At 41.0% G+C, this 15575-nt stretch overlaps 1 protein-coding gene and 1 long non-coding RNA gene across 4 annotated transcripts in view; both read left to right on the forward strand.

The window, feature by feature from the left end:
• The window catches only part of frg1 (FSHD region gene 1), a 436830-nt gene that overhangs the window by 277690 nt on the left and 143565 nt on the right, over window positions 1–15575 (forward strand). The gene's annotated exons all lie outside the window — the stretch shown is intronic.
• The window catches only part of LOC133476731 (uncharacterized), a 120608-nt gene continuing 117147 nt past the window's right edge, over window positions 12115–15575 (forward strand). For 2 of the 3 annotated variants that reach the window (XR_009788133.1, XR_009788134.1), the window contains exon 1: window positions 12115–12188. This is a non-coding gene — a long non-coding RNA (uncharacterized LOC133476731). The remainder of the gene's footprint in view (window positions 12189–15575) is intronic. The other variant, XR_009788135.1, reaches the window with a different exon arrangement.

The raw sequence follows: 15575 nt of genomic DNA on the forward strand, positions 1-15575 counted from the left end.
GAGACCTTCCCCAAAATACACCGTCAAACCAGTAACATTTCATGTAATGTTGAGCCAACCCCAAGGCGGACCCTGAGGCAGACGCAGGCGAGCGGAACTCAGCAGTCCCTTCCTCCAGGCCAACTCCAACAGGTCGTCGATGCGCTCGCGGCCGACCGAGAGGCACTCTGAGACGTAGCGCTCTGTTCCTGGTTCCTTCTTCTTGTCCGAGTTGGGCGAGCTGGGGGTGTTGTTTTGGGCAGATGTGAGGGGGCAGGGGCCGGTACTGAAATAGAGTCTGGAATAATAACTGATAACTGCAATTTTGGCTGGGCCAAGTCTTATTTTATCGACAATAGTTGTTTGTTTGGCGGCACGTTGGGCGACCGGTTAGAGCGTCCGCTTCACAGTTCTGAGGACCGGGGTTCAATCCGGGGTTTGCATGTTCTCCCCGTGCCGGCGTGGCTTTTCTCCGGGCAATGGATGGATGGATGAATAGCAGTTTCTTTTTCAAGAATAAAGAAATATTTGAGAAAAAGACCAAAAGAAAGCCGAAACATGGACCTGTCCCAGGTCTGAGGTTGTACATCCCCAATGAACAACACCAGAATTCTCTTCTCCCCTCCATGTGGAACGTCACACAAGATCCAGAACATAGGCGCCACATACGAATAAGCCGGTCTGGGACTAAATTGCTCCGTCGTTAAAAAGCAGGTAAGTGGAACGTGCACGGATGGCACAGAAATTGATGCCAGAATGCGACTAATAAACACCATTTTCAATCATCTTTTTTGTTTTCTCTCAGCGAGAAGGATAACAGAAACACAGCGGCGGTTTGAAGGTCACTGGTGGTGTTTGCGTTGGCGCCTGAAATTTCGATGAGCTCAATGAAGCGCCCGAATTCATAAATTAAAGATGCCGTTAAAAACTGACAGTGAGGATCCTTTTTGCTTAGCGTGAAGAGAACAGGGGGGGGGGGGGGGGGGGAGGCTGTCAAAGTAATCCCGCTATCTTAACTCTTCCCCCCCGTCTTTTAATTGAAAAGAGTTTTTTTGAAACTCACTTCCAATCACCTCCAGTCTTCCTCTCCTCTGGAGAGTCCCGATGAGGCGGTGCTGATTGACCGGCTGCTTCCCTGGGGGAGGTAATGAGTGTGCTAAGCAGATCATAACTGCCCACCACATGCGATGTAGTCCACTGGTGGAGTAGAGCGCAATGTTGCAGAATATGGGGGCCATTTCACACTCCAGTTGAGACAGGGGGGACTGAGTCATTGCAGTCTTTTAACGAGACTCAAAGTATAATCTTAGGAGAAAAAGTCACATTTGACCCAAAATAAAGAAAACCGGTTTTGTCCACTAACTATGGTTGTGTAATCTTGCAAGAATCAAATCAGAATTTCTTTTTAAAATATCAAAAATGTTAAATATTATTTACCAATATCAACAATACTAAAATCTACAATGAAGTTCCCTTTTGTCGAGACAAATTCTCTTTTTTTTCCAGAAAAAAAAAAAGGCAGTTTTATTTCCAATAAGACACATTTCTTCTGGAAAAGGTATGTCTAATTTCTAGAAAAAAGTCAGATTTTGGTTTTTTTTCCAGATAATATATTTTCCAGAAAAGTAGTCTTAATTTCGATATAATCTTATCAAAATGAAGCTGCATTTTTACTGGAATAAAGGCGTATTTTTCCAAAACGATATAATGAAGTTTGAATCGAGTTATCTCTGGAAATACACTTGGATTTGTTTTCTTGAACAACATTGGAGTTTGGTTACAAAAAAAGAAAAAAGGCCGATTTTCTGGGAAATTGACAGATTCAAGAAACTAGATTTCTTTTGAAAATATGCTGGAATGAGAATAAACTCATGTTTTATGAGAAAAAGTATTTAAAATATTTAACATTTATCGCATGACACAAAAGTTGCAACTTTCCTAAAAAAAGTAAAATATTTCAGAATAAAATTCAAAAGTTGTAACCTGACGAGAACATTTTTTGAATAGAAAACGAGAGCAGTTTTGTTGCAAAAAAGTCCGATTTATTTCAAGAAAAAAAATTCATCTGGAATAGTATATATGTCAACACTGTATATTTTCTTGAAATATAATCCGATTTTCATCGAGGAAAAAAATCTGATTCGTATGTGAAAAATATGTTCTTACCAGAATAAGATGATATTTTTGTCCACGAAAGTCCATTTTTTAAAAAGAAAACAATTCTTTTTTTGAAAGGATGTTTTTATTTTTTAAAGATGCAGAGGATTTTAAATTGAGCAGCACAGTGACATTGATGTTTATGATGTAGTATATTTCCCCAGTCTGCTCCCCTCCGTTGCTCTCATCTCTAATCCCACATAAATTGTGTCAGGATTATACACAAAAGGCACATTTTGGACATGGATTTTCATGGATGGATTAGCAAAGCCTTGTAATAGAGGCTCACCATTGTGGAGAAATGCTGGTCGTCGTAATGTGATGCCGCCGTGCTCCACTTCATGCCAACACACATCACTCATCCGCCACGCGGGGAAGCGGGACCATTTTCACGTGGGGATTCAAAATTGTGCTTTTTTTTACAATATCAGCTAGAAACAGATGCCGTCGCTTTTGCGCAGTGTGGGAACAACATTCGTGCGCACGTCTTTAAGACGCAGATACAGAGAAATGAGAGTGCTTTGAATCCCCGACAACAACACTGTACCTTTCGTCTTCCCAAACACTTTTTTTCTGTCACTCAGAAAAGATGAAATTACAATGAAAGAACTGACACACACCATTTGGGATGTATTGGAAGAATATCACTTTATTGTATTACTCTCCTAATTTGGGGGGGGGGGGGGGGGGAATAAATCACTGTTTTAAGAAAAGAAAAAAAAGCCAGATTTATTTCAGTATAAAATTAGATTTTTGGGAAAAAAATATTTTGAGAAAAGAGGATTAGCTTGAAAAGAATCAATTCAGAATCTTACTAACAAAGTCAGGGTTTTTTTTGGGAGAGAAAAACATATTTTTTTCAGGGGAGAAGTCTTACTTTATAGGAAATATTTTAAAACATCATAAAAAAGTGTGGAAAAAAAAAAAAAGTATATATATATATATATATATATTTTTTTTTCTTCTTCACACTTTATATATATATATATGTATGTATGTATATTATTATTATTTTTTTTTTCTTCACACTTTATATATATATATGTATGTATATATATATATATATATATATATATATATATATATATACAGTTTGTACGGAAAGTATTTAGACCCCCATTTAAGTTCATTTTTTCCACATTATGTACACACAGCACCCCATATTGACAGAAAGAAAATGAAATTGTTGACATTTGTGCAGATTTATTAAAAAAGAAAAACTGAAATATCACACATCCATAAGTATTCCGACCCTTTGCTCAGTCTTTAGTAGAAGCTCCCTTTTGAGCTAATACAGCCATGAGTCTTTTTGGGAACTTTTTCACACCTGGACTTGGGGATCATCTGCCATTCCTCTCCAGTTCAGCCAGGTTGGATGGTGAACGTTGGTGGGCAGCCATTTTCAGGTCTCTCCAGAGATGCTCAATTGGGTTTAAGTCAGGGCTCTGGCTGGGCCATTCAAGAACAGTCACGGAGTTGTTCTGAAGCCACTCCTTCGGTATTTTAGCTGTGTGTTTAGGGTCATTGTCTTGTTGGAAGGTGAACCTTCGGCCCAGTCTGAAGTTCTGAGCACTCCGGAGAAGGTTTTCGTCCAGGATATCCCAGTGCCTGCAGCTGAAAAACACACCCATAGCATGATGCTGCTTCACTGCTGTGACTATATTGGACAGGTGATGAGCAGTGCCTGGTTTTCTCCACACATGCCACTTAGAATTCAGGCCAACAATTTCTATCTTGGTCTCACCAGACCAGAGAATCTTATTTCTCACCATCTTGGAGTCCTTCAAGTTTTTTTTTTAGCAAACTCCATGCGGGCTTTCATGCGTCTTGCACTGAGGAGAGGCTTCCTTCCGTCGGGCCACTCTGCCATAAAGCCCCGACTGGTGGAGGGCTGCAGTGACGGTTGACTTTCTAGAACTCTCTCCCATCTCCCGACTGCATCTCTGGAGTTCAGCCGCAGTGATCTTTGGGTTCTTCTTTCCCTCTCTCACCAAGGCTCTTCTCCCCCAATTGCTCAGTTTGGCCGGACGGCCAGCTCGAGGAAGGGTTCTGATCGTCCCAAACGTCTTCCATTTCAGGTTTATGGAGGCCACTGTGCTCTTAGGAACCTTAAGTGCAGCAGAAATCTTTTCGGAACCTTGGCCAGGTCTGTACCTTGCTACAATTCTGTCTCTGAGCTCTTCAGGCGGTTCATTTAGTCATTTATATAGTATCAGTGTTATTGACATTGTTCTAGAGGATTTGGAGTGCTTTGAACGATGTTGCCTTTCAACGTCATTTTCTTGCTGCTCATGAAAAGTTGAAATTGCAAGTACCAAAGACCATTTAGTACTTCAGATGCTTGACAAGACGCCCGCCTCGCTCCTTAGCCAATCTCGGTCGTCTGGCAGGCATGTATCGTGTATGCACATTTGCTTATCTAATAGCGGCCGCTCAGATTTTGACAGTTTGGGGGAATGCCCACAGGGGCCTCAAGCTGCTTCGCGACCCTCAGATCCGAGGGAAGTGAAATCACTCCCGGGATTCAATGAAAGAACCTTGAAGGAGCACAAGTCGAGCTTGTGCGGAATATGTACGTGACGAGCATGGAGCGTGTACGTCCTTGTCACAGCTACACAAAAGAAGATGAGGTTGGTTAGTGTGGTATTTTGCATAATCGCCTCCTCTGGCAAACCATCACGTTCATGCAGTATGCTAGTAAACGTGTAACGGTAGCTATTCTGTTGCAAAAAAAAAAAACGCTCCCCTAAATCGTTAATGGAGCAGCCTAAAGCAGAAAGAGAAATCCTTGCGAGGATTCTATTGACAGCAGTTCCCAAAAAGCCGCCTGCATGGCGAAGAAGCGTTTCATCCTTTGGACTGATTTGAAAAATGCCTGAAGCTTAAGTATGATTTTGGTATGACAAACAGAAAGCCGAGTTTGTTGGTTAGCTCATGAGCGGACTGAGTGAGCAAAATTGAACCAAATTGTCCTCGTACATGAAATGGAGGGTTGGTAGATGGGCTAAAGCGAGGTGTGTCATTTTACAAATGATATGTCAGATTCCAACTTGCACTGGACGCATCAAATGCCCACAAAGGGTTATACAGGATGCGCAACTATTCTTAGAGTAGGGATATTTGTTTTCCTTTATTTTTGTCTGAATCCTACAAGAAGAAAGCAGTATTTGTGTGTGTGTTTGTTCGCAAGAAGAAAAGTTGTTTGGATATTTTGGATTTTTGTTAAAACAAAACAAAACACCAAAAAAAGGGTTTCGAGAATATAGTTTCAAATTCCTGGGAGGGAAATGTGTAATTTTACAAGAATGAAGTCATTTTTGTTTCAAGAAAAAAAAGTGTATTGTTATGAAAAGTTGTATTTTAAAACTGCTAATCTTACCGCAATTCTTTAAATAACAAAGTCATTTTTTGGTGAGAATTTCTAGATTTCTTTCTTTCTTTCTTTCTTTTGTTTTTTTGTTTTGACTTTTGGAGAAATGTCATTTGTTGTAGAAAAATGTCCTATTTGTTATTGTTTGTCGTGTTCAAATGTTCCAACAGGATACAAGCAAAAAGTCCGTTTTTGTAAAAAGAAATTTGAGAAAAGCGAAAAGAATATTCCGAGATTGAGCAAAAGGTGCATTGTAACGACAAGTGATGACGGCCAAATTCCCATACATACATCATGCGTCTGACTCACTGAAGTCAGACACATATTTTGAGTATAGTCATAATATTAGGAAAATGTTTTCTATGGCCAAAATGTGTATTTGTAATGTATGTTTGTATTTGCTTTGAGCAAATGTTTTGTTTGGTTTGGTTTAGTTTTTTAAAGAAAATGTAGGGTCCACGGAGCGTACAGGGTTCTTTTTCTTCCTCAACAGTAACAAGCTCGAGCCGAGGGAGATCAGTCATCCGTGTTGACATCATTCCCCGTTGATCGGGAGATCACGATATCTCGAGCGACCCCTTTCGCAGTTCCGCGCTGACACTTCAAGGAAAGCCAAAGACCTTTTGAATCAGCTTCATTTAAATGAACTGACGGGAAGCAACTCGGTTAGCCGAGTGCACAAAAGGTTTTTTTTGCATGGGCAGCAACTCACCCACCCTGAGGATATGATCCTCTCCCGATGTTTTCATTGTAATATGCCACAAAGTCTCTGCGAAAGAGACTTTAACGGGCATGTGTTTGCCGCCTCGGTGGGAGCTCGGAGCTAGAAAATCCGTGGCAGGACAGCGGGCTTGCCATTCATCAATTTTTGATTGGCTTCTTTCTCAAGCTCAGCGTGAAGACGCAAAGAGACAAACAAACACACACACACACACACTAACACAGAAATGTCAACATTTCGACAAGGGAAATACATCTCCTTGGCGTGTCGGAACCTGAACACAGCCTTGTCCTGTCCCCATTTTGTAGTTCCTCGATGCAGTTGCAGTTGAAAGCGACGGCTTGCGGAAATCCTTCCTGCCTGTTAAATATGTGAAAATACAACACGGGAGATTGGGAAATGCAGACAGCTAACTGGTCCTTGGCCAAAAATATGCTGCGAGAATAACAGCATGTTTTTTGAGGGGAGAAGGAGCATTTTGTTTTTTAGGACCAAAGAAAAAAGTGTACCCAAAGTTAGGGCAAGTCTGTTCCGAGACCTAAAATCAACAGGACTTATTTCGATTTTTTTGCGGCGGGCAGGTTTTGGTGGGCCAATTTTTCGCGGGGTCTCGAAGGGGACGTGTGGCTTAAAAGGTTTGGGAAAGGCTAATCGACATACCTATTCACTCAAACAAATGTGAGATAAATACAAATGCTAACTAACCTTCTCGTTGATCATTTGGTCGAAATTCGAAAAAATAATAAGCAGTGTTTTCGATATTTATGGAGATAAGTGGTAAGTTGCCAAAATGCTGAGAGAATAATTATGCAGACTTATTGATTGACAGTCTCCATGTTTGTTATCAGGGTAGAACGACAAGGGAACAGCAGCACCTCGGTATCGATTGGACGGTCCCTACGGGATTCTGCTGGAGGGATATAAAGCTATTCCTCCTAAATGTGCTCCATGTAGATTGTATAAAAATAGCTCAACCTTCACCATATTCACCTGAAAGTTGCTGCGAGCGTATAGGATTCAATATTCGACCTTCATTTATCTCGCTACGGTGGAATGCTTATTCATGGCCATTTGATGCAGTGCAATGACGACTTGGGATTGAGATGACTCCGAGGCCAAACGTCAATCGTATAGTCCATTTCCCAGGTACACCTACTTGGAAGTGATCTATTTTTATGAGGAACTAAAATGACTGTTCATGTGTTAGGGATCACAAAGCTAGGTTACCTGACTCAAAGAACCACCATAAGGCCTCAGTTGATTTCCAAATAGTAACACATAACTAGAATAAAAAAAACGTCTTCCCCTATTAATTGAGTATGAATGAAATAGAGTTGCTGTCGTAATGACATTTGAAGACTGTTACGCATAACATAGCGAGTAAATAGTACATCACCGTTATCTTATTGGCCACATTACTTGAAGATCAATTACAGACATTTTGAAGAACATCTGGAATTGGCAGTTTGTTATCTTGTACTCACTTCTTCTGGCCTGCTGTGTTGAAAGCAATTGTTGATGTTCTACATGTCTTACGTACCGTACTGGGAAAATAAATGAGCCTTTACCTCCCATGAGGTCTCAGTGTCTTCAATACATTAAGTATAAAAGTCTCGGTAGTACTTATTGCGACTAATCCTTGGATCTCTGAACGGGCTGAGCTTTGCAGTGTGCCACGTGTTCAAGGGAACAAAACCCGAGACAAGATTTAGTTCAAATTTAGCAACGGAAACACATCTGAATGTTGCTTCGGCAGAACGATGCTTGTCCTTGAACTCGTTGAACTTTAACGCCAGGACCCACCTATAATTTAGACGGCATATGTGAAAAAGCTTCACAATTTGATGTCACCCATCTGTGTAGGATATCTGCTTCTGATCAGATTCCTCAAGTAGGGCTTCAAACCCGAGAAACTTCTTCAAAACAAAAACACTTTTTGTTTCAGGCATGGGTCATCGAGACTTTTTTGCGCATGTTGTTATGACAGACTTGTCCACCCAATTTGGTGTCGATAGCCAAAACTGGTGTCTGGGCTGATTTTGGAGATATTTTCCAGGTCCTTTTTGCATTAACTTTGCCACCAAAATGTCCTTTCCTAACGAAAAAAAAGGCTGACGTCCTATTTGATTTCCGACATGGACTCCACTTTTTTGTGCGTCCTGTTATGACAGACATGTCCTAACACCATTTTGTATCAATAAGGGAAACTGGTGTCTGAGGCTGATTTTCTTCCAATTTTCCAGGGCCTTTTTTGGGGGGCAATTTGCAGACCAAAAAAATGATTTCAAACCAAAATGGCTGACATAGCGCATTCTGTTATGATAGACATGTTCACCCAATTGCATGTCGCTCTGCGAAACTGGCGCCTGGGGCTGTTTTGTTTTTTTTCTTTCTAACTTTCCTGGCCCTTTTTCATGGAATTCATCCTTAAAGCAACTGTCTTAAATCAAAATGGCAGACTTCCTGTTCATGGTTCCTTGAGACTTTTTTGTGCACCATGCTCTGATAGACATGTCCACCAAATTACAGGTTGATCCGTATAAGTGGTGCCCTACTTTTGGGGAGTCGCATTGGTGCATTTTCATTGGGCTATAAGTTCTGGTGTTCAGCCCCCAAATACTCTTGTCTGTTTTGAAGCAATGCCACAGGTTTGTCACCCTGATAGCGGCGGCACAGTACGGTCTGTTCCCACGTGCACTCCTATCAAGGCTTGCACAGACGGCGTTTGTTTGAACACCCTAATCCTTCACAACCTCCGTTTTACCTGCACTTCAAATGCACCGCCGCCTTTTGACGCGTCCCCTTCAGCGAGGCACCTTTGAAACGTTTTGCACACAAGAAAACTCAAAAGGGGAAAAAGCAACTCGTCGGACTTTCAAAGGCAGCCAGACCTGCTTGATGTTAAAACGATGTTTTCAACACAAGCCGGAGTGCACGTTATGTTAGTTGTTTGAAAACAGGAGTGAAACGACGACAGGTCGGAGGAGCCATTTGCGTTCTGACTTTCCACCTGTATTAATGTCGACCTTTTTAAAAGGTACGTTAAAGCAAAGCACGGCGTGTTAAGGCGAGCCGTATTGATCCCGCCGCACCAAGGTCATGCAAACGGTTGGTCTTGGCAAACGTGGCATTTAGTTGTGTTAGACAACGGCTCGGTGTGTGATTGGTTCCGCAGCCGTGCTGAATCAGCAGCAGGTTTGTGTGTGTGAGAGAGAGAGTGATGGCTCATTAGCTGTGTTTGCTAAATGGCTGATTAAGTACGAGCCACGCCTGACCACCTCTGGGAAACCGCACAAACACACTTTTCAAACTTCTCACGTTTTACCTCAGTCTTTTCCAGACTTTTTTTTTATCCCATGCAACCACTTTAAGCCCCCCTGACAAAAGCTGATTTTAAGCTGTACAACAGTCTTTCCCTAAACGTTTCATGCCGTGCACCACCTTTATCCCCTGGATATAATTGGTGCGCCACAATCCCCTCAACCCAGAATTTTTTTTAATTTTTTTTTTTTAAAAATAAATCCTGTTTTAGTATATAGATGTGTGGTTTTGTGCATTGTGGAATAGTCTTTCCCAAACTATTTAACCAATACACAGACTTGGGTATCCCAAAGAAGTTAGTGCACCTCTATAGCCGGTACCACAACCCACTTGGAACGCTTCGCTTCTAGACCCATTTTCAGAAATAGGCAGCTCACAAACTATTTCACTGGTTGTTTCATTTCCCACTTGATGGGTGGGCAAGGACTCCAGAGGCCCAACTATTCCTATACAAGCTATCACAAGATATCTATCCCCTTGAAATGTTGTTTTACCGATTTACTGAAGTGCACCAAGAGATATATGCGCATGACACGAAATAGTGAGGGTAGTCCCTGCGACAAATGATTTTAAAATCAAGTGAACCGGCACTGGGGAGCTCTCGCCGTCAATGTGCCAAATCACCATTCAGGCTGGAAGTAATAAGAGTGTATTCCCACTCCCTGGACCACTACAAGAAAACCAAATACTTTACAGAGGATTCTTCCTCAAAGTGGAAAATCCAATCAAGATGTGCCACCCCCTTTACTCTGAAAGTGGAGTTCAAAGTGTCATGTGTTTTCTATCATCATTAAGACCACGTCGCTCCGTCCTTTGGTTTTGATGCGTGAGCTATAATCAGCGTTCAAATATTCACCAAGCATAATGTTTATTTCAGCCCACTGAGAAGTCATGAAATTTGTATGGCCTCAGCAAAAAATGAAGTGAATATTTCACGACACCGCAGCCTGCCGGCTCGCCGTCGGTCACGGCCGATATTGGCGAGTCAAAAATGCAACAGATAAAGCGGAAATATTCCAACGGGGAAAGGGGTGCATTGACCCACTATGTTATTAGCCTCATCATTCATTTGGTTCCACATTTACACGACACCCAAACCTGCGCCTCTCAGACATGCCATTCTCATGAAAAAAAAAAAAAAAAAAAAAAAGCCATTTTAGGGATGTTTTGGATTCTTATTTGATTATTAAAGAGCGGCATAAATCATCATTCGTTTACTGTGGCTCTGAAGTGTCAACGCATGTGATTATTGAATGGGAGCTAGAAATATCGCAAGTGGAAATGTGTCAGGCGAGCAGTATCAGAGGGAAGAAACCCGATAGATTTGATCAATATAGCCATTTGACCGTATTCATCTATCCATGCTTACATCCAACTGTCATCCATCCTGCATACATTTTTCTTGAATAATTCATCATCCGCTGTCCCACAATCCTTACTTCCATCCAACAATCAAGTCCATCCATCTGTTTATCCAACAGTCATCCATTGTCCAATCAACATCCATCTTCCCATGAATAACCCAATGGCCATCCATCCCGTGGGCCTATCGATCATCCATTTGGAATGAGTCATTTTAGCCTTTCCATCATTTCAACGTCCTCCTAATATTAACACCCAGCATTCCACCATTCTTGACCATTCTGTCTTGAAAGCAGATCCAGTTTCAAAACACTGCGGAATATCAATGTAGACTTGCATGAAAGCAAACCGAGGCAAAGATCAATGAGATTCCATTACAAACGGCAGCATTAGATGGGAAGCCACCAAAGCCACCCGGGGACCATACCATTAAAGCAATTAGCCACTATTTAGAGAGGCAATTAAGAGAATGTAAATAGACTGCACTTCCACCACTGCTGAAAACACGCCACAACATAATTAATCATCCTTTACTCCACTGTAAGTTTTTCCAAATGTAGCTTTTTTTTTTTTTAAATCTGTTTGTCTGACCTGAAACGACCTCAGAGCAGTCACAGTCAAACGTCCAAGATGTGAAAATGTTTGATTGCAATCGCCAGAATATTTTGGACTCATGTGTTTTGTGTCAGTATTCACTTCAATTTTTCTCTGTGACCAGTCAAAATCTGCTGAATGCTAAGAAAGTGAGCGACAGCGCTAGCAGATTTTTCCACCAATTTGAGTTATTTTATTTCCACAAAATCATGGTCAGAAAAGCAACATGTCAATGGTGCCATGGTAGAAAGATAGTGTATTTGCTATGCTCATTGGTGAATCCTTGAACTATTATTGTTCTTCCCAAACGTCTATATTTTTTTAAAGTCACTGTTTCAAAACCGCTAATACGTTCCCGTACCGTCATGAGCTGTTTTTTTTTTTTGAGTCATCAAAGGAAGTGTAGGGCACCTGCAGTGTGCAGCCTACACATTATTATGAATTCCACTGGGGTTTCAGGCAGGACACGCCCCGCTACAATATGATTGGCTGCAGCATCAGGCATCCTGGATCTCAGCAGCCAATTATTTTGCAGTGGCACATGTCCTGCCGAAAACTCAAGTGGGATTGATATTGATGCCTCCTCCTCCTCCTCCTCCTGTTGGTGGTGGAAGCAGTTAGCGAGGGTGCCGCGGATTGGTCGAGGAAGGATACCACATTTACAAGGGCGCCACCCAAATAAAGGTAAGATTCATATATTATTACAACATTGTCTTGAAATTAATGTTTGAAACCAGATACGAGGATTAGCGTGTCTCCGATTGGTGACATAAATACTATAAACTTGCTACCAGGGCAGATGACATGGCTAACTAGCACGGCTAACATCAGCTTGTGTCTGCTCTGGAGTTACTACACAATGCGCATAAAAGCAGAGTAGTAGCTACTCATTTTCTAAGATATAAGTACCTTTACTGTTGTACTATACTGTATTTTGATTTAATTAAAATAAATAAATAAATAAATACATGTATTTTCTTTTTACATTTACTAATGTGTGGCACGGTGCACGGCTGGTTAGCGTATCTGCCTCACAGTTCTGGGGATCGGGATTCGAATCCCGTCCCCGCCTGTGTGGAGTTTGCATGTTCTCCCCGTGCCTGGGTGGGTTTTCTCTGGGCGCTCCGGTTTCCTCCCACCTCCCAAAAACATGCGTGCTAGGTTGATTGACGACTCTAAATTGCCCGTAGGTGCGAATGTGAGAGCGAATGGTTGTTTGTTCCTTTGTGTGCCCTGCGATTGGCTGGCGACCGGTTCAGGGTGTACCCCGCCTCTCGCCCGAAGATAGCTGGGATAGGTTCCAGCGGCCCGCGATCCTAGTGAGGAGAAGCGGTCAAGAAAATGGATGGATGGATGGATTTACTAATTAATGTTGCTATGGAGAGTTTTCAATGGGCAAAAAGTTACATACCCAAACATTTCAAAAGAATAATTTTTAGAGCTGTAATTGCAATACCGTGACACTGCGAAACCACAATATTTTTGCTTACAGTTATCATACCACCAAAATCCGATACTTGCAACTATATCTTTGTGGTGCTGCCCGCAGCGACACAATTGCAGCCAACAAACTGGTCACAATCGCTTTCATGATGTCAAGAGGTTTTAGAGCCAGAGGCAGTCAGAAATTAGGCAGACGCGGCCGGCTCCACATTTTATTTGCAGGAAAATCCCTGGTATGTTAATCTAATGGTTTTGTTGTTCCTCTTGCCTCACAAGCCAAGTAAATTAGCTCCAAGCGTCATGTTCGTGAGATGGCATTAATGAATGGCTATTCATAATGAGCTGTATTTGTCAGCGCGAAGAACGCCGCCACGAGACGGAAAGAACGGCCATGCCGGCCCGTCGCAGCTGTGCCGGTGTCGGCTTTCCTCGGAGCGTCTGGGAAAAGAGCGAACGTCTGGCGGTTGACCTTTTGAGCCGCTTGCCGTCAGCTCGGGCGGTGGCCTGAGGGCAAATAGCGACGACGTGGCTGTCACCTGCGTACGATTGCGGAGGTTTATTTGCATATGTGCGTGTTGACTAGCGGAGTGGGCGACTCATAAATTCACCACGGGTGGTCTGCTACCACAAAATTAAGAGAATTTCAATTTGGCTCATCTTAGCGGGAGCATAATTAACTAAATGTAAATAGCGGGTGGGAAAAGCAGTGCCAGCTAATCTGAGCTCATTTATTAGCAAACAGAAAGCAGCAAGGAGGACAAAACATGGCTTTTGTAAGAAAGCTATGATTGGAAATTAGGAAAAAAAAAAAAGCTAAATTGCGTAAAGGCGATTTATTGTTTTGATCTCCGTTTGGTGGTTTATTATTTTACGACATAACTGATTTGCATTCAACTTTGTGTAAACGTAACATTTACCTGAAAAAAATAGTTGGGGTTTGTATGAAAAGTTCCAAATTAGATTAGAATTTTTTTTATTTTTGCTTTTCTTTTCCTTTGTCAAACAAGAAAGCAAAGGCGAGATACAGTATTTTGTATGACAGTTACGGTATGTGAACTAACCCTAACACTTAACACCAAAACTTGGGAGGCTTTTGTATGAAAACTTAAGAATGGTATGTATTTCTGGCCTTCTTTGCCTCAGCCAAACATAGGAACCAACAAAGGAAAGAGGTATTATTGTTTGTTGGCTAGTAGAACTGGATTACGCAAAAACAACAGAACCGATTTCATGACACTTTCCGAGACACTGTGTTACCGTAACATTTCTCATGAAAAATGTGTAGGGTTTTGTCCCAAAAGTTATGAATGGAAATAGGTTGTTTACAAATTGCTGTATTTTTGTTGTCATTTCCCTAAACATAAAAACGCAAAGGCATGACATATGACTTTATGGTTAGTTGGCTAATTAATTTCTGACTCGTGTGCAAAGTAACATTTATTTTTTTTTTTTACATTTTTTTTTTAGTAATTTAAACGAAAAGTTATGAATGGAAATTAGAAAAAAAAAATCTGTATTTTGTCATTTACCTTCACCAAATATAAAAGTGATCAGGCGATATTTATTATTTGGTTAGCAATAACCGATCGCCATGATAGATTGTGTTAAAGGTAAAGTATGCAGTTTTCAAGCTGCCAGCAACATTTGAATATAGCTTAACTTCACTCCCCCCCCCTCATGTACCTGACCAAAGCCACATCCGTCACTATCATGCACGAAACATGCATTGTAAACAAGCTGGATGCTAGTCACGGCTGCTATGTTGTTAGCATGGCTTATTCGTGGTGGGAAGTTGCAAAATACTAAATGTTAATGGTTTGATGTTGTATTTTTTTGGAATGTACAATCGATTAAAGAAGTGATAAACTTACCTGACGACTCATCCATCCGCGTTGGACATCACCATTACATATGACAGATAATCTAGATTTGTCTCAAGAGCAGTCCAATTCATTTGATTTTTTTTTACCTTTTTTTGCTAACCAGACTGAGTTTGTGTGTGTGTGTGTGTGTGTGTGTGTGTGTGCATAAGAAAATGATTGACACACTATTGAGTCACGCCTTCTGTCACAACAGTCTCAGATAAAGCTGCTCCTGTCACGACAGGACAAGTTTTAAAATAATAATTAAAAAATTCAATTAAAGGGCACAAAATGGGGCCAGAGAGGGATGATTTTTCAAATATAATTTTAATAATATTATACTGTGAGGTCATACAGTTTTAACATACCGTACATGACAAAGTGTTTTTTTAAACTGCAAACTCACCTTTAACGCAGTTATGAATTTAAATTAATTTAAAAAAAATTCTATATTTTTCTCATTCTTCTGCCAAAAATAAACACGCAAATGCCACCGTGCTGCTACATAGATATATTCAACACAAAAATGCACAAACTAGTCAATGTGGGGCATTTGGCTGACTAAGACAAATGGCGCCTATCCCAGATATTGCTTCCCATGATCAATTCTAGATTGTAATTTTTAAAATAAATTTAAAAAATAAGAAAAATCAATGGATTTAATTTGTTCCTGTCCACTTTAAGAGATCAATATAAAAAAAAAATATATATATAGGCCTTACATAAATCCATAATAGACGTAGAAGTAGGTTTAATTTAGTCAAGG

Source organism: Phyllopteryx taeniolatus, chromosome 4 (assembly GCF_024500385.1).
Source record: "Phyllopteryx taeniolatus isolate TA_2022b chromosome 4, UOR_Ptae_1.2, whole genome shotgun sequence".
NCBI lineage: Eukaryota > Metazoa > Chordata > Actinopteri > Syngnathiformes > Syngnathidae > Phyllopteryx > Phyllopteryx taeniolatus.